The sequence below is a fragment of the Sphaeramia orbicularis genome, chromosome 6, assembly GCF_902148855.1.
Source record: "Sphaeramia orbicularis chromosome 6, fSphaOr1.1, whole genome shotgun sequence".
Lineage (NCBI taxonomy): Eukaryota > Metazoa > Chordata > Actinopteri > Kurtiformes > Apogonidae > Sphaeramia > Sphaeramia orbicularis.
In genome coordinates, this window is record NC_043962.1 from 52707346 (window position 1) to 52733822 (window position 26477).

A 26477-nucleotide genomic window follows, 5' to 3' on the forward strand; every position below is an offset into this window, starting at 1 on the left:
CTGCAGTTTGAACATAGCCTAATACACTAAAGCATGTGTCAAACTCATTTTAGTACAAGGGCCATATTCAGCCTAACTTGATCTCAACTGGGTTGGACCAGTAAAATAAGGACAACGAAAAAGTTAAATTATGCAATGAAAATGTATCCATCTACATAGTATGCTTTAAAAAATGTGAATAACATTAATAAACACAAACAACCTGAAATTTCATGAGAAAAACATGCACAATTTCAACAACTTTATGAACACCATTTCAGGTTGTTCATATTTGTTCAGGTTATTCACATTTTTTGTGAAAGGATAGTTTGTAAATGTAAATATTTTCATGTAATTTAGCTTTTTTTTTTTTTTACACTAAAACAAAGACAAACATTTGGAGCTGTCATTATTTATTGGTTATTTTGATAGTATTTTTCTAGTCTGACTCACTTGAGACCAAATTGGGTTGTGTCTGACCCCTGACCTATAGTAAGTTTTAAAACATTGATTGTTAACATCTCCAGTATAATTTTTGCATTTCACAAAATCATCTCATAGGCCAGATTAGACCCTTTGGTGGGCTGCATGCCGTATGTTTGACATTCCTGCACCAAAGAGTTTAAGTTGAGAGTAGTTTGCTTTAAATACAATGTAAATCCTTCTACTTATAGTGTTACAACAGTATAAATTGAAAGCTGTTTTGATGACAGATTAATTACGACTAACAGACCTTTTCGACTGCAGACATTATGTCTTGTCATGCTTGAAGAGCACCGGTGTCGATGGTGAAGTTAGATTAAGTTCCCTTTAGTTTTCCCAGGTAGCCCTGTAACCGATACAGCAAAATGGAACGCAGCCATTACTAATGGTATTGGTTACACAGGAGTAGTTTCTGTCCAAATGTCTCCCGTTAAGAAAGTTTACACTGTGAGAAAACGGACCAGGTCAAATTAATGTTTAGTCAGTAAATAAAAGCATCTTTAATTAATGATAAAATCGGCTAAAGGTGGTTCTGACAAATAGGCTGAATTAAACATATTTGAAGGTCAGCTGATGTGAAATCATCTCAGATTTCCTTTATGATTAAGATAATGTTAATACTCCTGGAACACCATTAGATATTTCAGCCTTATATCTTATGTGCTTTTCAGGTATTTAAAGCAATAATGATAGGAACTTCATATTTTTATCATGAGATGAACATCTAAATTAATAATAAAAATTCATAAAATTCAAGATGTTTACAAGAGGGAAACAATTAATTGGTGCTCTAATAAATATAGTTTGATTAGAGATACTGACTTTTTATGGTAGACCTGGTCATACATTATGCAATTGAAATATAGGTATGAAATTTGTGATTTTTAATGCCTTATAAATCAGAGCATTTTATTTTAATCATTTTATTTTAGTGACAAAGTTATATATATATATATATATATATATATATATATATATATATATATATATATATTTTTTTTTTTTTTTTTTTTTTTTTTTTTTTTCTTTTTTTTTTTTCTTTTTTGTAATTGTATGTGGTGTTTACTGAGACCAACAATGTTATTATCTAAAAATTATGAAGCAAGATGTATGGTCTGTTGAGAACTTTTCTGACATCTTATGATTTCATTGAAAAATGTTAACTCTAATGACTTAAATGTAGAAAAGGAAGGAGTAGAGGATCTATTTCATGGTATTATGCTGTATTTGCTAGTTCTACCAATTTTATAAACCTTGTGAACAATGGGAGATGTTTTTGAGTGGGAAAAAAGAACTGTGACAAAAAAATGACATATATTTAAAAATAAAGCTATTTAAGATGTAAAATCTAAATGTCCAGCTACTTATACATAGTCATACACCCGCTTGTGTGAACATCTATGAACCAAAATGAGTTCACTTTGTTGTGTATGACCATGTCATGTACATTCTTTGTACAACTAGAGGACTACTCCTCACTGTGTTGTCAGGTTAACTTACATTTTCATTTGTCTGTGCAGCTTCCTTTTAACCATTTCTTCCTAGATGCTTTGCTGATATTCTCATTCAGTGTATAAACTTGTAAAAAAAACTGTGATTTAATGACCGAAATAGACATTTATTACTTCATTTTCCTGACCCAGGTTCCAGCAAAGCACCTCAAACCAAGGTTATTATTGGTAACGAAAAAACAAAATCATGAAAACTAGAATTGAAAAAACATTTTCCTTAACTGAAATAAATAAAACACTATGTAATAAAAATGATGACTAATTGAAATTGTATTGTGTACTTACAAAATGAACTAAAACATATAAAAATTATGGATAAAATTCTTTTTAAAATTTTCGTCTTTGTCAAAGTCAGATTGATATCAAATTGATTTATTTTGCTCTAGCAATTTTAGTTGGTGGCACCATACAGCGATTCAAGGTCCATCACGTCTCATCACTTGTGGTTTAGAGTCGGCTTCTCATCCCCACTCTACCTGGCAACATGCAGACTAAAGCTGGGAGAAAGCAGTAGAGTCCTGTATGGGATTTATTTTAGTGATGGGCGTTTTTTTTTTTTTTTTCAAACCCGCTTTTGCAATATTATTTGACCTGCCCCGCAAATAAAGTGACATTTTTTGACCCGACCCACAGGTTACCCGCGTATTAACCTGCTGATCTGCCAGACTGCACCGCCATATATGTAACCCCCCCACTCTGACAGATCGACAAGATATTGAATTTTATGAAGGGTCCATAACGTTTACCTTTCATGGGGCCCACAGTTGGTAGCAGCGCCCCTGTATACGCTCCATACAGCTCACAGCAGGTTGATGAGATGGGGGTCTGATTGTTGAGGGAGGGGTCCACGGCCACACCGGAGTGGATTGTGACATAACCACCAAATAACATAAAATATAACAGGCTAAATATTTTAACCTGCTATAAGTAATTTTTTCATGATACTGTACATATTTTTGTGTCTCTGCTCAATGAATAACCCAGCCAGGGATGGGAATCGAGAACCGGTTCTTTTTAAGAACCGGATCCCAGTAGCTTGATTCCTTGGAATCATTTGGCTGCCTGCTTAACGATTCTGCTCATCGATTCTGCCTTCATTGTACATGCGCAATGATGTCACGCGTATGCTGCATTGTTTTGGTCAGAACGTAGCCAATATGGCGTTGAGGCAGAAACAGTCTAAAAAGACGACACCAGGGCCACTTGTAACACTGTCAAAGCTTCCATTTCTTCAAAAGGGTGGAATCCCTCCAACATATTCAAGCATTTGTCCACGCAGCATGTGACTGATTTACGGGAATGTCACGTATTTGATACGCTACTTAGCAACGCTTGTGAATGTAGCGGCAGAGTGAACACCAGGCCCAGTTCCGGTTCAGGTGCGGGCAACAAACATCGTACCCAAATATAAGTTTCCAAAGGTAGGTGAAAGGAAATGAGGCGCACAAGAATGGGAGACAAGCCAAGCCGAGTCTATCTGGTTCGACGTAGTGGAAATGCAGCAATAGAGGAATTAGTAAAGTGTCTTTAGTTTCACTTTCACTGTACCCCCCCCCCCCCAACTGGGCCCGGCGTCATCTGTTATCATTTGTACATACTGTATATGATATATTTTCTGTGCACATGGAAATATAAAAGACAGTTAATGTAAACACACCCGTTTGTACTCTTTTATTCCCTCACCCAATGAGAATGGATAAGAGAATCGATAAGGAATCGGATCGATAAGCAAAATCGATAATGGAATTGGAATCGTTAAATTCTTAACGATTCCCATCCCTAAACCCGGCCCAACCTCACCCCCAAATTAAGTGTCCCACGGTAACCCGCTGATCCGCGCATCACTAATTTCTTTGAACATGACGGCGGGGAGGATAAAAGACATGAAAAGACTAAAACTAATACTAAAACTACACTAAACTGAACTAAAACTAAGAATTTAGGAAAAAATATTAATCAAGCAAACCTGCTCTAAAAACTAATTACAACTAACTGAATTAGAGAAAAAAAAGTCAAAATAAATGAAATTAAACTATAATGAGAAATCCCAAACTATTATAACCGTGCCTCAAACCTGTTATTTTCCGCTCCCGTCAAAGGCTGCACACAGCAACCATCCACCAACTGGAGAAGTGGAGGAAGTCCATTAGCAGACAGCACCTCACTGGATGGCAGAGTCCTGCCATTTGATGAAGGCTGGAAGCTCAGGAGTCAACAGAGGCTTGTAAATATTTTAGTGTGTCTAATGTAATGTTTTCTCTCACTGTGCCCAACCTTCCAGAGGTGCTCAACACTTGATTTTACTCCTCAGATCATTTAATAAAGTCTGACTATTGTCCTGCCTTCTCATGTTATGGGAATTATGGTAAATACTAGTTACAAACTTGAAAATTGCACATCACGTTATATTTTCTACTGGAGAACTGGGAAGAAATTTTGATACAGAGCTGTGAAGATGAAAATAACCTTTGAAATTTTCAACATGGTGAAGAGCAACAAGGGATTCATCATGAATTACAAAAAATGGTTTTATTAACATTCTGCTGCTGTTAGCTGATTATTTTGCACATTTATTTTTTATTTTGCAGCCTACACAATTTGAAAAAAAAAAACAACAATTAAAAGTGCAGTAGCAGATGAATTAACACGTCCAAAACTGTTTTACCCAAGTAGCAGGTCATGATAAATTGTGTGTCAGCCATTTTTCATTTCACTACGACAATGAAAGCACTTGAACACAATGCACCTGTAATTCCAAATTCACAAGCTGAAAGGATCCTCTTCCTGATTGCGCATGAAGGCAGCATTAGTTCCAGAAGGAGAAAGAACATTATGGCTGCTGGATCTGGTCTAGGGACATGTCAGCAGGGTGGATGCTCAGACCCCTAAAAAAGAAAAAAGGGTAACTCTACCTAGTTCAGGCTCACAAATAAGCAGTAATGAGTGCTCTGTCCTTAAACACATAAATATATGATTATTAAATTATGAGATAAATGCTACGATTCAGATTTAACAGAGAACTCACATACCTGCTAAAAAGTAGTTTCACTGCACACAGAATATCAATCATACACTCATTACAGCAGTGACAATAATAGCAAATCTCATATGTGTATGAGATGTGTATGATGGGATGTAACATTCTCCTATCCAGAGTAGCAATCACATCAAGTGATCAAAAAAAACCCAAAACTTGCTGTAGTGATTCCTTACAGTGAAAAATTCGGACGTCTGAATAAATCTAAATGAGGAAATGGGCAGGGAGGCGCAGTCAACATGTGAGAATTAGGGGTGAGCTAAAGTCAGCTTTATTATCCATCAGGGTGAGAGGGTTTAACATTGATAACACCAGCACAGTCAGTGTTATTCACTGTCAGGTTCACCAAAGTCTGAAATCAGTATTTCCCCAGCAAATCAGGATTCTGAGTAGTTTTTTATATCCAGATATTTCTTAAATGGAAACCAGGCACCAAGGGGCTTCAACCTGAACATGATGGTGATTACTTTTAGTTGTAACACGGGAAACGATCTCAAGCATCAATAACCAGAAACAAAAAATGAAATATTTTAGAGCAATTTAAATTCTATATACAGTATGTGTGTGTGTGTGTGTGTGTGTGTATATATATATATATATATATATATATATATATATATATATATATATATATATATATATACATACAGGTACATCTCAAAAATTAGAATATCATGAAAAAGTTCTATATTTTTTGTCACTCATTTCAGAAAGTGAAACCCATATATATTATATGGACTCATTAGATATAGAATGAAATATTTCAAGCCTTTATTTCTTGAAATTTTGATAATTATGGCTTACAGAGAATGAAAACCCAAAATTCTGTGTCTCAGAAAATTAAAATATATATTTTAAAAATCTATTTTAAAAAAGGATATTTTAAACAGAAATGTCAGGCTTCTGAAAAGTATCTTCATTTCTATGAACTCAATACTTGGTTGGGCCTCCTTTTACATGAATTACTGCATTAATGCGGTGTGGCATAGAGGCGATTAGCCTGTGGCACTGCTCAGGTGGAATGGAAGCCCAGGTTGGTTTGATAGTGACATTCAGGTCATCTACATTGTTGGATCTGGTGTCTCTCATCTTCCTCTTGACAATGCCCCATAGATTCTCTATGGACAGGCGAGTTTGCTGGTCCATCAAACACAGTAACACCATGGTCATTGAACCAGCTTTTGGTACCTTTGGCAGTGTGGGCAGGTGCCAAGTCCTACTAGAAAATGAAATCAGCATCTCTATAAAGCTTGTCAGCAGAAGGAAGCATAAAGAGCTCCAACATGTCCTGTGGACTGTGGAATGTTGACTGTGGACTTCACAAAACACAGTGGACCAACACCAGCAGAGGCCATAGTAGACCAAATCATCACTGACTGTGGAAACTGGAAACACTGGACTTCAAGCAACATGGATTCTGTTCCTCTCCACTCTTCCTCCAGACTCTGGGACCTTGATTTCCAAAAAAGGAAAAGAGGACTTTGGACTTTCCACAGTCAGTGATGCAGTTGTTCTGGTTTCTAATAATTATGCTAACACCAGCTGATCTACTTTTGACAGTTCTAGTTCAGTTATCTGTGCATCCTGCATCCATGTGTCTCCCCCTACTTCCCCCTTTCTCCCCCTCTTCCCCAGTCTCTCTCTATCTCCATCGCTCTCTCTTTTTCTCCTCCTTTACTCTCTTTTTTTAACCCCAACTGGTCAAGGCAGACGGCCATCCTCCAGGAGTCTGGGTCTGCTCGAGGTTTCTGCCTGTTAAATAGGAAGTTTTTTCTCTCCACTGTCACCAGTCACAAGTGTTTGCTCATGGAGGAATCTTTTGGGTTTCTGTAAACTGGCTAAGAGTCTGGTTTCAACCAATTTGATATGTAAAGCGTCATAAGATAACTTTTGTTATGATTTGGTGCAATATAAATAAAATTTGATTATTTGATTGATTGGATTGAGTGATGATTTGGACTGCCATGGCATCTGCTGGTGTTGGTCCACTGTGTTTTCTGAAGTCCACAGTCAACGCAGGCATCTACCAAGAAATTTGAAAGCACTTCATGCTTCCTTCTGCAATGTATGCAGCATCTTGTTGCATACATTGAAAGAGTTCAGTTTCCTCAGAAAATAGTCTGCTCATCCCCTTCTTGTGTAGTCTCGCTGTAGAAGTTTCTTATTATTATTATTATTATTATTATTATTTGATATTCATGGTGACTACAACACTCAAAGGAATTTGTGGAACCTTGCAATGTACTCAATTCACATAATATAGAAAAGTCAATTTTTTTTTTCATTTGCCCATGTACAGTCGTTGACGGTCCGCTATCATCTAAATAGAACGAAATGAAGAAATTCCTCACATTTATTTGTCTTAACGTGTTTCTTCTCGGTGTTGTTTGAGAACCCGTGTTACCGGATGCCTCTCTTTCCGTCAGCCTAATGTAACAGCAGTTTGCTAAATCTGTTTAAATCCCTCTTTGCTTGGAGGTTTAACATGTCTGGATTCCGGCGGAAGAGTTGAGCCATCGACACAAAGAGGATATTGATTTCATGTTGTTTCCTCTCCTTACCTTTCACCTACGTGTCAGACAGACGGACAGAGGCCCACGGGCTCGGTGTCAGGGCTCGGCTTTGCCCCAGTTACAAAGAAGAGCGGTGGGTTAGAGGTCACTGAGCTGCTTTTTTTTTGGCTGAAATGCCAGGAGGCAGCGTATCTGGGTAATGTACGTTCACAGAAGGGATTTCCTGAGTGAATGTGGGTCTGACGGAAGGAAATGTATGTGTGAAATGGTGTTAAGCTGTACATTTCTTAGCCCGGTGTTGGTGTTGGGTTGGTGTTTTTACACATCATAATGACCCTACCCACCTGGTCAACAACAGATAAATGTGACAAAATCATCCGTCAGATAAATTATTATTACTATTATTATTTTATGAAGTGAATTAAATGGGAATGTGAGGACAAAGACATAGTAGTTATATTAGTCACATACTACATACATATTACATACTATAGAGTGTACACATAGATGTGAGGTAGAGTTTTTCATTTTAAAGTGGAACTAGACAACATTTTTTACCTTAAACAGTTTCAGAGTAATTGTGGTGGTTAAATGGCTTGTTATGGGCTGAATGGAAGCCCTCCATCTACCCACTAGTGACTCTAGGGCTGAATATGCCACTTGCAACTTCTCAGTACTGTCCCTGGAGCCTAGATCTTGTTTCCGTGGTCCAAGATCTCGTGTCTCATGAGAAACGTCATGGTTTGCGGCACTACCATACAAGCACACCTCCAGCCTGGTACCGTGGGCTAGCTGTAAACACAAGGTAGCCACACCTTAATTTTACAGACATTTACAATGGCAGCACCGGCAGAGATAAATTCACTATACTCTATGTGTTTCAGTGGATTTGTGCTCTTGATGATGCTATTGGTTGTAAAATGTTTTTTCTTTTATGAACTTATTTTATGAATGATGCCTGGATGCTTGTTGGCTAGCAGAGACGTTAGCATACTGACGAAATCCTGGTTGTTTGTGTCACGTAGGTGTATGTTTGTTCAGTTTGCTAGACGGCCCTGTGTTTGCCTCAGGAGTGTGTTGTTATAACTAGACACAGAATTTTGTCAGTTGAATCTAGTTTTTGTCAGATGTATGTAGTTCATTATATGACCCGTGTCTAATTGGTTTCATCTGAATAGCGACTGGCATAATAATTAGCCTTGATGTTCGATCTTAGCTGGCGTTGTGTGATACTTGCCTCTTGTACAGTAAATATTAGCCCTGGGATGATAGCGCGCTAATGCTAATGGGGCTGGGACATGGTGACAAGTAGGAGCTGTTGATGTTTGTTAGCCTGTTAGCTCTTCAACTGTGCGGCTAAGATAGACAGATATATCGCTTTATTAATCTCCAAATGGGGAAATTAAAATGCCATGGAGTCATAACACTCCTCACACAGTACAAAAAAACATAACATCACAATGGACTCTGCTACTGACCCTTGTAACATCAGTGCAACAGCCCAATAGTAATTTCAAATAAAGTTATCATTATAAAAATGCACAACAGCAGGAACAAAAGAGTTCCTAAGACATCCAGTAGAACACTGGGGCATCACCATTTGCTCATGAACTAACTAACGTTAGCAACTGCTAGTGAGTGCAGACAAGGCTCTGGTTAGTTCATAAGCTGTGTACTAACATTAGCAGTGTGGTGCTAGCGGCTGCAAACGGAGCCTCAGGTTCCTGTCCGTACATTCCCCCCTGGCCACCCAGACGATTTGGTCACAATGACTCACCTGTTGTGTGTGCAGAGACTGGCAGTCTGCAGCATGGAGTGAAAACAAATGTCCGAAACTTCAATGTCCGGGGAAAGTTTCCCATTCTGCTCCGCTCCTGTAGCGTATTTGATCACTATTTTTGGCCCTCTTGTCACTGACTTCATTGAAAACAAATGCAAATGGTTGGAGGGGGAGAGTTAACGGGGGCTTTTACGACAGTAAATATGTACTCCGAAACTGTAGGGGAGCTCTGCAGAGAAAAATGCAAGAAAAACAGCGAAGAAGAACCAAAACAGTAAAATGTTGTCTTGTTCCCCTTTAATTGAATATTCATTTTTCTGACTTTTTAGCTCACTGGCTAATAAGCCTTGAGCAGTTGTGAAAGTGCTGTGACCATTATCGTCTTTGTTGTTGTTAGCAATTTCTTCAAACATCTTCTCTGATGAAACTGCTTCCTTGGGACAATCCGTGCGTTTACATGACAACTTTTATTCTTGGTTTAATCTGATTAAACGTTAGATCCTATTTAAGGTGCCCATGTAAACACCTTATTCAAGTTGAAAAAGACTAGTTCAGATTAAATTTAAACCTGAATAAAGTCACTGGTTTAATCCCCTTTGAATTCCAAACTAAATTATTCCTCGGACATGCAAACCCTTTATTCCGTTTGGACTTTATTCCTGCCAATCTGCACATGCTCATTGTCTTGTCCTGTCGTGATGACACACACATTCTGCGCTGGCGGAAGAATATGCAATGCAGTCTAGTCAACCCAAACCGTTACAGCAGGCTATTCTGATGGGATCTACCAGCCTGGAAAACCCTGAAGGAATAGTTCATCACTTGTTTTTTATTAATTCATTTGTCATGCACTAATGAGTTCAATAAGTGGGCAAATCAGTTTGCACTGCAGTGCACCGATTGCCTTGTTCTCGCAGCCCTTCCGTTAGCTTAGCCTAGTTTAGCATAATCGCTTCATTCTTATTGTCAGATGTAGCCAGGCTTTTATTAGTGATTCGTAGTATTTTATGAGTGATTTTGTGAAATTCACTTCTCCCTAATCATTCCTTTAGTCCGGTGGGGGTCAATATGATCACAAATTGAGGCTCAAATCATGGTGATGTGACTTACTGCAGTAATAAACTCTTGGGAAATAAAAACTCATGCAAAGCTAAAACAGTAAAGCAAAGCTAATTTAGCGCATGCATCCCTTCCAACAAAAAGATTTTCTAACTTCCGTCAACACAACAGTCTCAAGATTGTATCAGTGCAGTAAGTCGCAGATCTAAAGAAATAATTAGGGAGAATCGGATTTCAGAAAATCACTTACAAAAGACAACAAATCACCTTTAAAAAACTGGCTACGTGTGACCATGGAAATCCAGTGACTATGCTAAGCTAAGCTAACAGAAGGGCTGCGAAAACAAGGCAACATGAGCACTGCAGCGCAAACCCTTTTGCTCACTTATCTACCTCATTAATACCTCATGTTTCGAGTTATGTTGACAACTGACTGATATTGAACTGATCATTACATTGGACTGAAGTTAGTGGTAGTACCGTTCTTAGTGCTATTATGGGATCTAATACAATTCCATAATAGTAATACAGTGGTGAAAACCACCAAACACACACAGGAATGCAGATGGGCCTCGTCAAACTGACCGCCACCTGCCCGGCCCTGACCCTGTGCTCCTGCTTTACAATGCAGAAGGAGTGTTAAATTGCCTTGACCCTTCGTTCAACTCGGCCAAATTGATCTGGAGGAGAGAGATGGATTGGATGGCGGGTGAGCCGACAGACTGACGGCTGAGCTCAGAGTTCAGTTTACATGGTGGTTTCCCTCTGGTCAAGGTAAAGTAGCTGCTTAGTGGAGTGAATATCAGCCACGTTACCCGGCTGTCACCGCTTTTGTTCTGTAATGGAGGAAACAGAAAACTGCTGAAGTGAACTGCTGAAGTAGCAGCAGTAGCAGCAGCAGCGTGTAACTCATCCACCTGATGTTGATGTTCACAGAACTGAATAGATGTCTGGAAAAGTTTTTAGTCATTTAGTTTACACTGATGAACAGTTATGTAGAATCTTTAGTCACTGAAAAATTACTGAAGTTTAGACATGATGTTTATTTAGTGACCCTTATCACCATAAGGGAAGTTGTGTATTCACCAGTGTTTGTCTGTTCAAAATGATTAACCCAAACAGGAAACCCTTTTTTTTAAACTTTGTAACTCAGACAAAACCTATAGCAAGTTTTTTTTTTTTTTTTTTTTTTTTTTCTTATTTAGGATACTGAATGTAGATGTTGTTGACTTCCACATAAATTAGTCTTACTTAATTTGCTATTTACAAATTTAGTTGAATGAAAGAGTGTGAAAACAAAAAGTACACTGTACACATAAAACTCCCCTCAAACTCTGTATGTATTTAAATTTTTTAAGGGAAGTGGAGGAAAAGAAACTGGGCCAACACCTGTTCAACTAATCCAGGACTTCACCCACGGCTTCCCAGAAATGTTAAAATTTCATCCCACACTTTCCTTTTCTCCTCCTTCTCCTCTGCTCAGCCTGGGGCAGATAATAAAGAGCTAAGAGGGACAGCTGCAACTTTAACTGCCCCAGGAGGGGGCATCGGGGGGTGTGGCTGGTGGAGAAAGAGGCAATGAAAAGGAAATAAGGACCCGAGAATACATTCTTTCCAAATGAGAAGGAGGGGAAAGCATGAGTGGAAAGGTCGCTGAGGTTGCAGCTCACCTGCGGAGTCACCCCCACCCGGTGAGGGGGGCAGGATGATGTTAATGATGGAGAGAGGAATGGGTAACATGGCTTTGAGGAAACATTTTACACCTATTGAAGGCAAATAAAACAATGTGAAAGACATCAGATTCATCTTCAGCTTTTTGTCTTAAGAAGGGACACATTTTGATTGATTTTATGCTGATGCTTTTCTTTCCATGTCTACAGTCACTGCTTAATATTCACAATATAAGTTGTAGGTGTGTTCTAGTTGCTTCATCAATCTCATCATAACCAAAGCCTGCCCCTCATTCGGCCACTCCTCTTTTCAGTTTTCTGCTACAGACAACTGGAATCATCTGCAGCAGACCTTAAAGCTCAACTTATTCACTCCGCTCTCCTCTTTCTTAAATTCAGTACAACCATTAAGAAGATCATTGCACTTGCTTTTAGCCAATTTGATTTTAATACGTCACCATATATACCATTCCTGTTAATTCCTTTTAGCAGTGATATGACTAATTGTAAAACTGTATTATCTGTTTTTATATTCTTATTGTTAACAACTACTCTTTATGTATATATATATATATATATATATATATATATATATATATATATATATATATATACATACATATATACACACACACACACATATATATATATATATATATATATATATATATATATATATATATATATATATATATATATATATATATCAATCATCGTAAATGCTGTAAATAATGTTTTCTTTTAGCACTATTGTGGATCTTTATGTAGCTTTGTAACTTTTTTTTTTTTTTTTTTTTTTATCTGCCTGTTATGCTGCCTCTTGGCCAGGTCATCATTGTAAATGAGAAGTGGTTTTCAGTTAACCTATCTAGTTAACTAAAGGTTGAATAGAAAAAACTAATTCGTATGACTTTACATGTTCAACATTTTTAACTTTTCAGAAAAGTACAATCAACCTGAAGCACATGACTGTAAAACCATGCTCACCTGACCTTTAAGAAATCAAACATAATGAATAAGTAGTAATACATGTTTTACTCTTTTTAACTCTTGATTAATGCATGAATGTATAGTTAGTGCTCTGTGCTCCTATAGAGGTAGAAAAAATGCTCAGGGATATTAGTTAAATCAAATTGCCATTATACTAAACCTATAAAATATACAACAACCATTCACAGAGAGCAGATTTCTGCCATTCCAATAGTCCATTCTTTTTATTGTTCTATCATGTTATATAACTCCAAACTATCTAATTTCCTCCTTTTTGTAAGTTGGTACCATGTCCTCATGTCTGAATAACAGCAATGGTCAGTTTATACATGACATATATGCACGAAATATAAAATAATGGTGATAATAATGATAATGATGGCTAGACATGCTTCACAACTATTGTGTTTGAGCGGTGACAATGTTACAGATAAGGTTTGTCTCAGGTTACAAAAGGGAAAGGACTTGAAGGGGGTTCGTATACTTTTGTACATAAGTACATGTCTGGCTGTATATAAATTTAACAAAGGTCCAGTACTTGGGGCATTTGGATAGGAACTGGATACAACAATTTCATGTTCAAGTTGTACGTTTTTTGTACATTTGAAAATTGAAAATAAAAAAAAGACCTTGATCAAAAAAAAAGAAAAGGGAATGGACTAGTTTTACATGGCCAGGACTATCACATATCAAAATACACGAGTCTTTCTCAAAACGTGCCAATTTCAAGGTATAGGTGGAGTTCTGAGGATGCTGCTCTTCCATGTAGCGAGGCAGACTCTCAAAATGTAATGTACAGATATCTGAAGGAAGGAAAATGATAAAACCTTGCCACAGAATGATGGAAATATTGACCTTTATTACAGCAAAGTAATACCAGTGAGCCAGACTAGGAAAACACTAAAGTCAGACAGTTGTACAAGGATCAGTTTTTGTCATAGTCCCAATACAACACCTTTAGGGTCAGGAGAAAGAGTTGGTTGAAAGGACTAAAATAGTTTTCAAGTGACTGACGTCTCCTCCGACATTCTATGGTGAGCATTTTACATGATTTTCTGTGGTGTGTCTATTGCAGCATCAAATCATTTCTCTCTCCTATTGTAGCACTCTCTTAGTTCTAGCATCTAAAAGGTCGCTAGAACTAATTAAGTAGTGGTAAGTATCTTCCTAAACACTTACTAACAGCTACGTGCCTAATTTCTGTAATTTCCTTATTTTTGGGTAGGGTCATCTATGTTAGCTTAACGGTATCATTGCGTCTCTTTTTCCCTATCGCTCTCCTTACCTGTTTTGCTCAGTGTGTTGTATGGTTAACTTTTCCCCTGCTTCCTTTAGCGATAACAATTAAAGATGCCCTGCCACACAAAACCGTTTTTACTTTTATTTTTTGAAATATGTTAGGTCCATAGGTGTTTGTGTTATGTAGTGAAGTGAAAATGAACCGCTACCTCCTTTTTCTGCTATTGCCACCGAAAAGAAATAAGTGGAGAAATCAGGTCAATTAGAAAAGCTGGTCAGTGTGACGTGTTAATGCCTGAACTCATTATTATTCATAAGCTCGCCCGTGTGAGACCACGCCCACAAAATTCATCTGGCTCAGTGACAGTTCTCATATACAGGAAGCTGGGGCACGATAAAGGGGGGGTAAACATGACAAATTCATGGGGCCTAGCATTCCCATAGAGCAGTGGACGGCGCCCAGTGGATACAGGTTAGAAGTTGTGAAAATTCTGTGTAAGGTCCGTCATACAAGAGAGTCATAGAAGCAGGGAGTAAGACATTCAAAGTATGTTAAGTTTCACTTTCGTTTTTGCCAGTTCCTCTACTTTGCAGGGCTGAAAAGTCAGGCTGTTAGCCAATCAGAGTCAAGCAGATTAGCTTTTTGAATATTCATGAGAACTGGCGTATGTCGAGCTGAGTCTTCCAGCAGGCTTTCTATAACACGTTAGAATGGCTTGAAACTTGGTAACCAAAGCATTTTTTCCACAAAAAATGTTACAGAGTCCATGGTAAAACTTTAGACATTACCACAAATGTAATGAAATACGTGTGGCAGGGCACCTTTAATGCAAAAAATGTAGTTAATTTGCGGTAATGGAAGCAAGGCTTGGCAATTTGGAAGCACAGGTCCACTCCAAGAGCAAACTTATAGCTACCACAGCTAGCCAGCCCCCTTTAGCTGGTGCAGACCTACCAGCAGTAGCTCAGGTTAGCTGTCCCCCAGCAGCTCCCAAGTGGGCAGGAGAACAGGAACAGTGGGTGACTGTACGAAGGACGCATAGTGGCAGGCACAAGCCTCAGTTTCACCACCATCCACTTCATGTTTCAAGTAAGTTTTCCCCCTCAGCGACACACCCACTGAGGAAGAAAAAACTCTGGTCATTGGCAGCTCTATTGGATGAAATGTGAAGTTAGAGACACCAGCGACCAAAGTTAAATCCATTCCAGGGGCAAGAGCAGCAGCGTTGAATTCTATCTGAAACTGCTGGCTAAGTGTAAGCGTAAATACCAAAAGATTGATATTCACATTGGCGGTAATGATACCTGGTTACGCCAATCGAAGGTCATTAAAATCAACATTGAATAGGTGTGCACGTATGCTAAAACTATGTCAGACTCCATAGTTTCCTCTAGTCCCCTACCTAATCTGACTAAATCAAATCAAATTTTATTTATAGAGTGCCAAATCATAACAAAAGTTAACTCATGACACTTACATATAGTTGGTCAAAACCAGACTCTAAGCCAATTTACAGAAACCCAAAAGATTCCCCCAGGAGCAAACACTTGTGACTGGTGACAGTGGCGAGGAAAAACTTCCTTTTAACAGGCAGAAACCTCGAGCAGACCCAGACTCCTGAAGGATGGCTGTCTGCCTTGACCAGTTGGGGTTAAAGAGAGAGAGTAAAGGAAGAGAAAAAGAGAGCGATAGAGATAGAGAGAGACTGGGGGAGAAGGGGGGAAGTAGGGGGAGACACATGGATGCAGTTGATGCACAGATAACTGAACTCACCACTCAATTGCTGGCTGTCTGGGTGGTGTCCTGCAAATGACATAAAATTTGCGAAAAATTTTAGTCCATCTCAGTTTGGTGAGTTTGTTGATAGTACAGCAGACACTCCGCAAAAAAATATTATATCTAATATATCTAATCACTTCACTGAAAAATAAGATTATAAAATAAGGGAAGCAGGGTCCCTGTCTTATTTCTCATTCTTGCCAATTAAAGCAACTAATCTGAAAACTTGAGAGAAAGCGGCCTTCTACTAAACTAGTAGCACACCATTCAGCCTGGCAGTAGAGTCTAAGTAAATACAGGAAGGCACTTTGTCCTGCTATCATTCATCACTAATAGAGGAAAATAAGAACAATCTCAAGTTTCTTTTCAGTACTGTAGCCAAACTGACAAAGAACCACAGTGCCTAGTATTCCTCCAACCCTCCATAGCAACAATTTTATGACTTTCTTGTCTTTTAAACCCAGTTCCAACAGGGCTCATTAAAGATACTTTACCTTTATTTAGCAACCAGCACCTTGATATGATTAACCTGTCATTATCAACAGGCTATGTACTACGGCCTTTTAAAGTACCAGTAATCAAACCTCATCTTAAAAAGCCCTATCTTGACCTTGGAGTTTAGGTGACTATAGACCCATATAAAGTCTTCCAATCATATTCAAGATTCTGGGGGAAAATAGTAGCCACCATGGAGCCACTGAATGTCCAATTGGGTCATATCTGATGATCATGAATAGCTGAGAAATTACATTTTACTTGAATTATTTACATGTATTAATAGGATTATTGGTCCTACAGTTACTAAACATGCTAGAGTAGTACTTGGTAGATGCCTGAGGTCACTGTTGGGTGACACCTCTATGTCAGTCAATCAAATTTTATTTATACAGCGCCACATTATAACAAAAGTTATCTCATGACACTTTACATTCAGAGTTGGTCTACACTAGACTCCTAATAATGCAATTCACAGGCATCAACAGAATCATCCAGCAGCAAACATTTGGCGACTGTGGCAGAAAGAAAGAAAAACTTCCTAAAACAGGCAGAAGCCTGAAGCAGACCTCAGCGCTGGAAGATGGTCGTCTGCCTTGACCAGTTTAAGGGGTTCAAGAGAGAGGGTTAAGGCGGCCTTACACTGTGCGAGTTTAGAGACGATTTCTCACTCGTGCGACTCTTTCTGGGATCGGGCCCGATGTGCCTCTAATCGTGTGTCGTGCTTCGTGCAGTGTACATGGGGTAAAGAGAAGCGATTAGCACCTCACGACCACCTCACGACCAGCAATCGTGTGTTCGCAAGGAAAACGGAGCTGTTTGAAATCCTGCTCGCTCCTCATGAGTGTATTGTACTGTCAAAGCAGTGCCACGAGCCGATGTGCCTCAAATTCTCACACTGTGCATGTGCGAACACAGACGCGCACAGTAGCGTACAAGCTGACAGTAGCTGGCTGTTGTCCTAGTGCAGTTTAGCTGTTGCAGCTTACCTCTAGTTCCTGCTGTAGGATTGACAGCCCATACTGTCCACGTCTGGCCAACCAGTTCCTGCACCAAACACATGGTTGTCTTTTCTTCTGTTTTGATTCCTCACAGATGATGGTACATACTACCAAAGCGGCTCGTTGGTTTTTGTTTAGCACTACCATTTCGTGACTCACGCCAATACACAATCGTCTATGCACTTTTACGGATTCCTTGGTATTTTAACGTTGTATTTCCGGATACAACACTCAAACGTGTCGTGCGTCCTGTGGTGTATGGTCCTACAGTGTGAGCAGTTAGGTCGCATACGAGCGTCGGTCCGTGCAGTGTGACAACAGGAATCGTGAGTCTGACTGTACGACTGATTCGCACAGTTTGAGATGGAGCTGCGTGCAACGATCGAAATAATCACAGTGTATGGCCGCCTTTAAAGGAAGAGAAAGAGAAAGAAGGGGGGAGGGAGGAAATAGGGGGAGACAGTCACATAGAAGCACAGCAAACTGAACTATAACTGTTAAAAACTAGAACTGCTGTTACTGGTATAACTACCAATAACTAGTACAAATACCCATAACTGCTAACACTACTATTCCAAATACAAGTACTAACAGTGGATTTACTACTACGATATGTCTTTTTGTTAACAGAAAGAATCTCCACAAATTCAGGTCACATTTCTTTACTTCTGAGCTAAAATGAAAATATATAACAGCTTTGTTTCTGCTGAGGTTGAGTTGTTAATTAAGTAGCGGGTTATGGGCTGCTTACCCACACTGGGAGGAACAAAAGACCAAACATTAGGGAAGTAATATTTGAATATCCCCCCCCTCATAAAATCGCTGTAAATCCGGCCCGGTGCACTCTGTATAACCTTACTTCCAGGCTAGCCACAGGCCATCGATCGGCACAAAGGCCTGATGGGGCCCCAGCAGAGGGTGGAGCCATGACGAATGGATGAAAGCAATGAGGAAGGAGAAGCAGGGAGGGTGGGTGTAGCAGACGACAGCCCCCGCCTCCACAGAAGGGGAGATTTCATGCTTTTGTGAGAAGCACAGAAGGCAGAGGGAGGAAACATTTTGAGTCAGTCACAGTGTAGATGTGTGTGTGTGTGTGTGTGTGTGTGTCCTGGTTGTGTGAGTTTGTGTAACCTCAGCTGTGTGGTGAGGCACTGGGCTGAGCCGCTGAAAGGTGTCGAATGTTTTTGTGTGAAGTAACGGAGGGATTAGCAGCAGGACAATGAGGGCCAGTAATCCCTGGTTTTCTATTCCTTCCTCCATCGCTCTCCTGTTCCCCAAGCTTCCTTTTCTTACTGCTGTTTTTTTTTTTTTTTTTTTTTTTTACAACTTTAACCTTCAAAGGTTCAGAGTAGCATGTTGGACCTCTGCCCCTCGTGTTTATTCTGTTTTTCTATAATTTTTCACCAGCCAGCATCAGATCTGAACCCAATGTTTCATCAAAGTCTTTTAACATCCAGATTTTACATTTTCTTTGTCTGAGAATGGATAATTTTTGTGCAATTTCCTGATAGATAAACTTGATAGAATAGATGTTTTTATCGTAAACTCAGACAGAGCTTCAGGAATATTGAGTTTATTATTTAGAAAGAAAGATCCATCCAGTGACACACAAAGAGCAGTGAACAGAAAATAGTGCCAAGGGCCCTGTGCATGTTTTATCAAGAATCAATAACAAGTTGAATTTTCAAGGTTCTTCTGCTATGTTAAGAGTCCTGTGGTCTTGATGCAGGAGATCAATTTCCCAAAAGAAGTGGGTGGTACTTTCACTAAAAGTTAACTCAACACATTAAATGAAAGTCTGTATATGACTTCTGATCAGTGCTCAATCGAAACTGTAGTGATATCTGTAACCATTTAATGTTTGATGTAAGTCATCAAAGTATGGCCCATTATAAGTAAAGACAAATTTTTAATATTTAAAAAATTCGTCAAAAATCTAAATTTGTCAAAGCTGTGAACAAACATTGTAGACATTGTCCCAAGGAAGCTTATTATAAAATTTTAAAATAATCTGGCCAGTAGTTTCATCAGAGAAGATGTTTGAAGAAGTTGCTAATGAAGATGATGCCGGACACAGTGCCTTCACAATACATCGGCCGGTGAGTTTATATCCGAGGTTCTTTAAAATAACGACTGTTACACTACGAACATTGCCTTCCTGCCAGTTTGATCTAAATATAACTGTCTAGGATGAAGTAAGTTCAGGATTTCAGGTCCTGAAACTGACTGACGATGACCCTGTAAAGGTATGAAGTAGTGCTTCAGGTGTTAGCACAGGAGTCCTGATGAGAGTAGCAGGTTGGTAAAGTGTGGAAAAGCTTCATCTCTTTAAGGGAGGGGCTGTGGTTAAAGGTCAGGGGCGTCCTGCAGGCTGGGAGGCAGTGCTTTTCTTGTGGTCTATTCAACCCACTGCTGGTGGGGGCGGAAGGGGTCATGGGGGGGTCAACAGGTCAGCCTTTGAGAGGAGTGAGACGGGGGAGGATAAAGATAAAGACTGGAGGCTGAATAAAGTCTGGTCTGCATGACACGGTGATAAATGTTCCCTCTTTGGAGGATTTAAGCAAATACTGTCTTAGCTGCACTTAAACGTCTGCAGCAAAATACCAACTTTACATTCACTTTACTTGGAATTTGTTTAGATTTACATAGTTTTAAGGTTGTTAAATGTTGCTCAACCTGGTTTAGTCAAGAAATAGCTTGCTTCAGGTTTTTAAGTTCATTACAGATTTTTAGCATCGCTTTGGAGAAAATTACCCATTAAAACCTTTGGCATGTCAATGACTTTTCGATCCATTCCTGTTTGAAAGACATAGTGTTCATTTACCGTTATAGCTCTGAGTCCTGAATGAGTATTTAGGTGTGAATTGGTGTGTAATTAAAGTCCTGAATGTGACACTGTCGTCTTATGTAATCATGAGACAGTACACAGACTACCTAACCTTTACCCTTGTCTTTGCCTTCCTTGTCTGTTTTGACACACTTTCACAACATTAATCTTGCTTCTGTGTGTGTTACACAATGAGAGGCTATGGCCCATGGCTAATCTGGGCAAGAATGTCGACAGATGTATTTACAGCAGGAGGAAATGTACTTGGCGTCATTGTCTATGAACCCTAAACAAGAACAGGGGTACTGTTGAGTTTACAGAGTATATACTGAGTTGAGAACTGCAATCCATCCATATGAAGCACCCATTAATTTCTTTTATTCTGATGTCAACTGAACCAAAACAACAGAGTGATCAACTCAAAGACTGCATTCAGGGCCTTTGATATGGTTTCTTTGCCAAAAGTCATCCATGCAAATAAGAAGTCCTATACACAGTATTTCACTGGATCAAATTTAGACGTGATTGTTTAATGTGTAATGTATGTCACAACATTTATTTCCATCCATAGCTGCATGAATTTTTGTCCCAAATCTTGTATTGATGAAACAGGGTCAGTCTGGACTCATCAGACCACAGGACTGTTTTCCACTGAAACACAGTCTAAACTTTAGAATCTGTAGCAAATTAAAACCTTGTTTTTTCGATTATCATCACTCAGAAATGGCTTTCTTATGGATACAAAGGTGTTAAGTCCCAACCCCGTCAGTTCTCTTCACATTGTGTGGAAATGTTCTTGCTTTCAATATTAAACATAGCCTTGAGTTGTAATGTTGATTTATTTTTCTCCACAGTTTGTTTCACTAAACATTAAGATTAGATTAGATTAGATTCAACTTTATTGTCATTACTCAGTATAAATACAGGGTAACGAAATGCAATTAGCATCCAATCAGAAGTGCAAAACAGCAGAAGTGCAGTATAATACAGTTAAATATCATATGTACAGGTAAGTAATATGTACAGATGAGTGCAGTTATGTACAACTAGTGCAAATAAGGTGGTTAAATTAAATATTGAATGAGCAGTTGAATATACAGTTGAATAAATAGGATGTTCATTACAGAATATACACATATACATACATACATATATACACCTATGCATGCACACAAAGCTTAAGTGTGGATGTAAGCATATACATATATACACACACATGCAATATTGGTTGTGTGATATAGATTTAACAGTAAGGAATATTGATGAATGTGTACAGCTATGGAACCAGATGTGTAGTTATCAGAGCATCAGTGCACCAAGAGTCGACACAGGTAGGAGGAGGGTGTGGGGTCATCTGCTGGCAGATGACCCCAGATTAAGCTAGCAGATTAAGGCAGGTGTGTCAAACTCATTTTAGTTCACGGGCCACATTCAGCCCAATACGATCTCAAGTGGACCGGTAAAATAATATAACAACACATAGTAGCCTATAATTTATAATCCAAATTTTTCTCTTTGTTTTAATGTGAAAAAATATTTAATTACGTTATAAAAATGTGAATAACCTGAACAACCATGTACAACCTGAAATTTCTTAAGAAAAATAAGTGCAATTTCAACAATATTATGTCTCAGCTTATTATTAAAACAACTTAAAGATCACAGTGGATCTGCAAACACGGAAAACATTTAGTAACAGGCATAGTGTTGTTAAATTTGCACTTATTTTTCTTAAGAAATTTCAGCTTGTACATACAGTAGTTGTTCAGGTTATTCACATTTTATTGTGAAAGGATAGTTTGTAAATGTAAACATTTTCCTAATGTAATTTAACTTTTTTCACATTAAACCAAGAAAAACATTTGGAGTTGTCATAATTTATTGGTTGTTACTTCATCCTTGACCGTGTAATTTTTGCAGTGAAGGGCTGGACTGTAATCATTTAAAAGTTCTTTTAGGATTAAAGAAAACTGATTGCTTGCTCAAACATATTAATCAGTGCAGTAGTTATCCAGTGGAAGGCTCTGTGATATTTACTGAGTTAAAATCAGGGTGGGTTACATTTGCATGTACACACACACACACACACACACACACACACACACACACATTTATAAATATAAATTGCTAATAGTCTGAAAAAAGTAGAGAATGATTAATGAGACAGTCATAAGAAAGGTGAATGTAATGATAGCATGTAATAATAGGAACTGATTTTCACAGAAGTAAATTAATAAATAAGCGCATGGAATTAGATTCATGTCAATATAATCTAACAAAACCATACATTTAACAAAGCTTTATTTCTGTCACTGTGGGAGGTTATCGTCTCACAAAATGGACTTGTGTTTCTCTCTAACATAATTCTCAAAGGCTTCATAGATGTAGTCATTTTTAGACACTGACATGAAGAGCGAGTACTGCCAATAGCAAATGGTGATACATGTGATACATGTCAGCAGCCTCACATGTGAGTTCATTGTGTTTTCGCTTTGTACAAACCGGTTGTGGAATAGAGGAGGAGGATAGAGGAGGAGGAGGAGTCTGATGTCTGCCAGCTGCCTGATCATGTAGATCTGGGTTCACAGAGGAGAGGTGTTGATGAGGACGGCTGCAAACTATCAAACCTAAACCAACAGTTTTACATACTTCTAAATCCAGCTCCACATATTAGATTCCATTAGACGTCCAACCATTTCTGTTCGACATGTTGACAGAAAAACAACTAAACTATGAGTATTAATTAGGGCTGGGCAAGTTAACGCGCTATCATCGCGTTAACGCATTCATTAAATAACGCCGACAATTTTTTTTTATCTCCCGTTAATGCCGTTCTGCCTTTCAAGCAAGTCTTAGTTCATTTATACATACGGACTCTTATTTTGAAACTCATGCTTTTATTTTGGCACTCCACAGGCGCTTCAAAACCAAACGCCGGTGCTGGTGTAGCTGAGAGGAGAAAACCAGCAAACTTTTCGAGTAATGCTGAATCAAACTTTGTGTAACTCCTGCAGAAGCAACGCCTGTATGTACCAATCATTCTGTTGTTTGCTAAATAATTTCACATGCAAACATGCCGTTAGAAACAGGTTTATGACGTTATTTTAGATGTGTTTATTACAGTGTGTTATTAACATGTTTAAGCTAATTTGTTTATGCTAGCAGTCGGAAATGGGTAGCTAATTCTTTATGCAGGCTCATGTTAAGTTTATGTAAATTCATTGGTTGTGTTTAGATATAATATGCCAGCCTTTGAACTAACCTTTACTTATTTGCGATGTGATTAGTTCGATGCTAACTTGAATGGGAAAATCCATAGAGATGCTAATGATTAGCATTTACAGATTAATTTAAGATTTACAGCGTCTTTTAATCCAGCAACAAAGGTTCACATCAGAGATATTTTATACTATTCATTCTTACAACATCTGAACATAAAATACTCACAGGCAAACGTTTTTGGGGCCATACAAACAGAGTGAAAGAAACGTGTCTTCTTATGTCGCACTGACTATGGTAACACCAAAAGGACAAAACATACGTTAGTGCAACTTATTCCGACCACTAGAGGGCCCCCTTTGTTTACTTTGAACAACTGAACATCACATATTATTGGTCTAATCAGTATTAGTACTTATTAGTGGGTTTAAAACTCCTGTCACTCACTCGCAGGTGGAAATAAACTGGTGGGGACATAAAATGTCTTCAGATGGTGGGGTTGAGAAGGACACAATTGTTTGGAAGCACTGCAATGTGGAATTATTTTTTATCACCGGAGTACTTCAAATCTGAAATATCACTGAAAGGAAATACACACTGTTGATGCTGGCAACCCCCCCCCCCCCCCCGCCCCCCCATATAACTATGCGATTAATCGCAGAAATCCACACGATTAATTGCGATTAAAATTTTTAATCGCTGCCCAGCACTAGTATTAATATATGAAAACACTGCTCATCCAGTATCAGATTCAGTTGAGGTACTTGAATTTATTAATAATCAAACTGAGAACAGGTTAAAAGCCTCTACACACACACTCAAGTGTGTGTGCGGAGGCTTTTTCCAGTTTTTCCTTTCTTGAAGATGAATATATTAAAATCAAACAGTAGGAGAGAGAACTGGGGTGGTTACAGATTAAAAACTTATGTGTAACATAATAACACACATAAACATGTCTATGAGTTTCAGTCTGCTTTATGCTTATATTTACTCTGGCTGCAGTTACATGGACAATGTTTCTTCAGAAAATATTTTGACAACAGATTTCAGCTTAACCTATTATGATTATTGGGTTTTTGAGGACATGTACAAATATTGTACGCTGATTTCCAGCTGGTCCCAAGAAACCAGGATACTGTTGCATGTACAGATCTTATCCTAGTTTTTGCCCACTGCTAACTACAGCTGACACAACAAGACGGCAGAAGCATTTCACCTTTGGAAAAATGAAGGAGGCATTCTCCCATCTTCTATGTACATGGTAACATTTTGTAAGTTCCCGAAAAACCTATCAGACTGCAACTACACTGCAAAAATGTTAAGTACTCTTAACCCTTTAAGTGCCAGGGTTTGTTTTTTTTTTTCAATTTTGATATCAAGATTTCAAACACCTGTCTGTTTCATTCAGTTATATTGCCTGAACAGAGTTTTCTTCATATATTCCGAAATTTCTCCCCTTGTTTTCTACTTATTCAAGAGCCACCCTCGACCTGTACCTGTACCTGTAAGTTCATCATGTTTCAGCAATGTTAGGACTGAAGCCTCCTACTCTCATCACCCATCCTTGCAAATGCCTCGCTGGTCACTCTGTTTGTGGATATGTCTGTCGGTCTGTGGATATGTAGGACTGGTTGTTTCCTTGGCCACTTTTTATGTTCTTAAAATTTTCATGCTTCATATTTTTTAAAAGCAGCTGGTTGTATTTTCTGATGGCCCTGGTCCAGAAGCTGAGACGTGTTGGTCTAATTTAGAGACAAATAAAGCTGGTCTACACATCAAGTGTTCTTGGAGTTCTTGATCAGCTATACGTTTTTGTAAATACATGTGCCTTTTTATGTGGCGTTTTCTTTGGCAAGGTACACTTTTAATACAACAGCTTGCTTCTCAATGTGTTGTCATGAATTCATGAATTTCCCATGGCAATTAAAAAAGTTAATGAATCTAAATCTAAAATATACCTCCAAAATTAGGTCTCCTGACCACCATTTCCTAAAAGGCCATGGTCACATCCAATATGAGTATGATCCAACTAGAAACAAACAAGCCAAACAGTCACTTTTCTGTAAAGACAAAGGATGGTACCAGATCTATCTCCAGCACTGGCAGTCCTCTAACAAAAATGGGAGTAAACAGGCCACAGGATGTTGGTTTTCCAACATTTGCAGAACATTACAAATCCACCAAGCGATAGTAGTATATAATAGTTTTAAGATCGCTAAAAGCCAAAGTGTAATATATGAAAACTACTACAACAGACAAGAAGACACCTGCATAAACTGCACACAGTATAACCACGACAGTAGTATTTACCGTTTACACAGGGATAGTATGGAGCAGATTTAGATCCGTTTCAGCTCCATATCCTGATGGCCTCATAAAGTGGATACTGGTTTACATGGAAATGATCTGATATGAAGTGTATTTAACCCTTAAAGATCTATGTCTATTTTTGTGGCAACTTCCACATGTTTTTTTCTTCACATCAAAGCCCTTCAAAGTGGTTTTTCAGCATTATTATGATATTGTCTTATTACATATTATATTATTTTTCACTGAAAAGCAGTTACTTATGTTTAATTCACTGATCATAGAAGTTCATAAAGATCAAAGATGTTCATTAAAGTTCAGAGTAAATTCAAAAGTTATTATACCACAAGAAAGAAAACTGAAGAAAAGTGTTTTTCCCCCAACAAAATATATATTTAATAAATGTAAAAAGCATCTACATCCCCTCTAATTTATGAAACTCCATGGGTTTTATTAGTGAATGATAGAAGATGATGGTGTTTCCACCTTCATTATGGAGCCTTTGTACGACCATGAAAAGCTGATAAACTGCATTTTACCTGAATTATTTACATGTATTGATAGGATTAGTGGTTCGACACTTAGTA

At 38.4% G+C, this 26477-nt stretch overlaps 1 long non-coding RNA gene across 1 annotated transcript; it reads left to right on the top strand.

Moving 5' to 3' along the window:
• The first annotated feature begins 296 nt into the window (after window positions 1–296).
• Window positions 297–24621, top strand: LOC115420479 (uncharacterized). The gene is made up of 4 exons (XR_003935546.1): window positions 297–452; window positions 5093–5096; window positions 16216–16222; window positions 24609–24621. It is a non-coding gene; the product is annotated as an uncharacterized LOC115420479 (long non-coding RNA).
• The last annotated feature ends 1856 nt before the right edge of the window (window positions 24622–26477 follow it).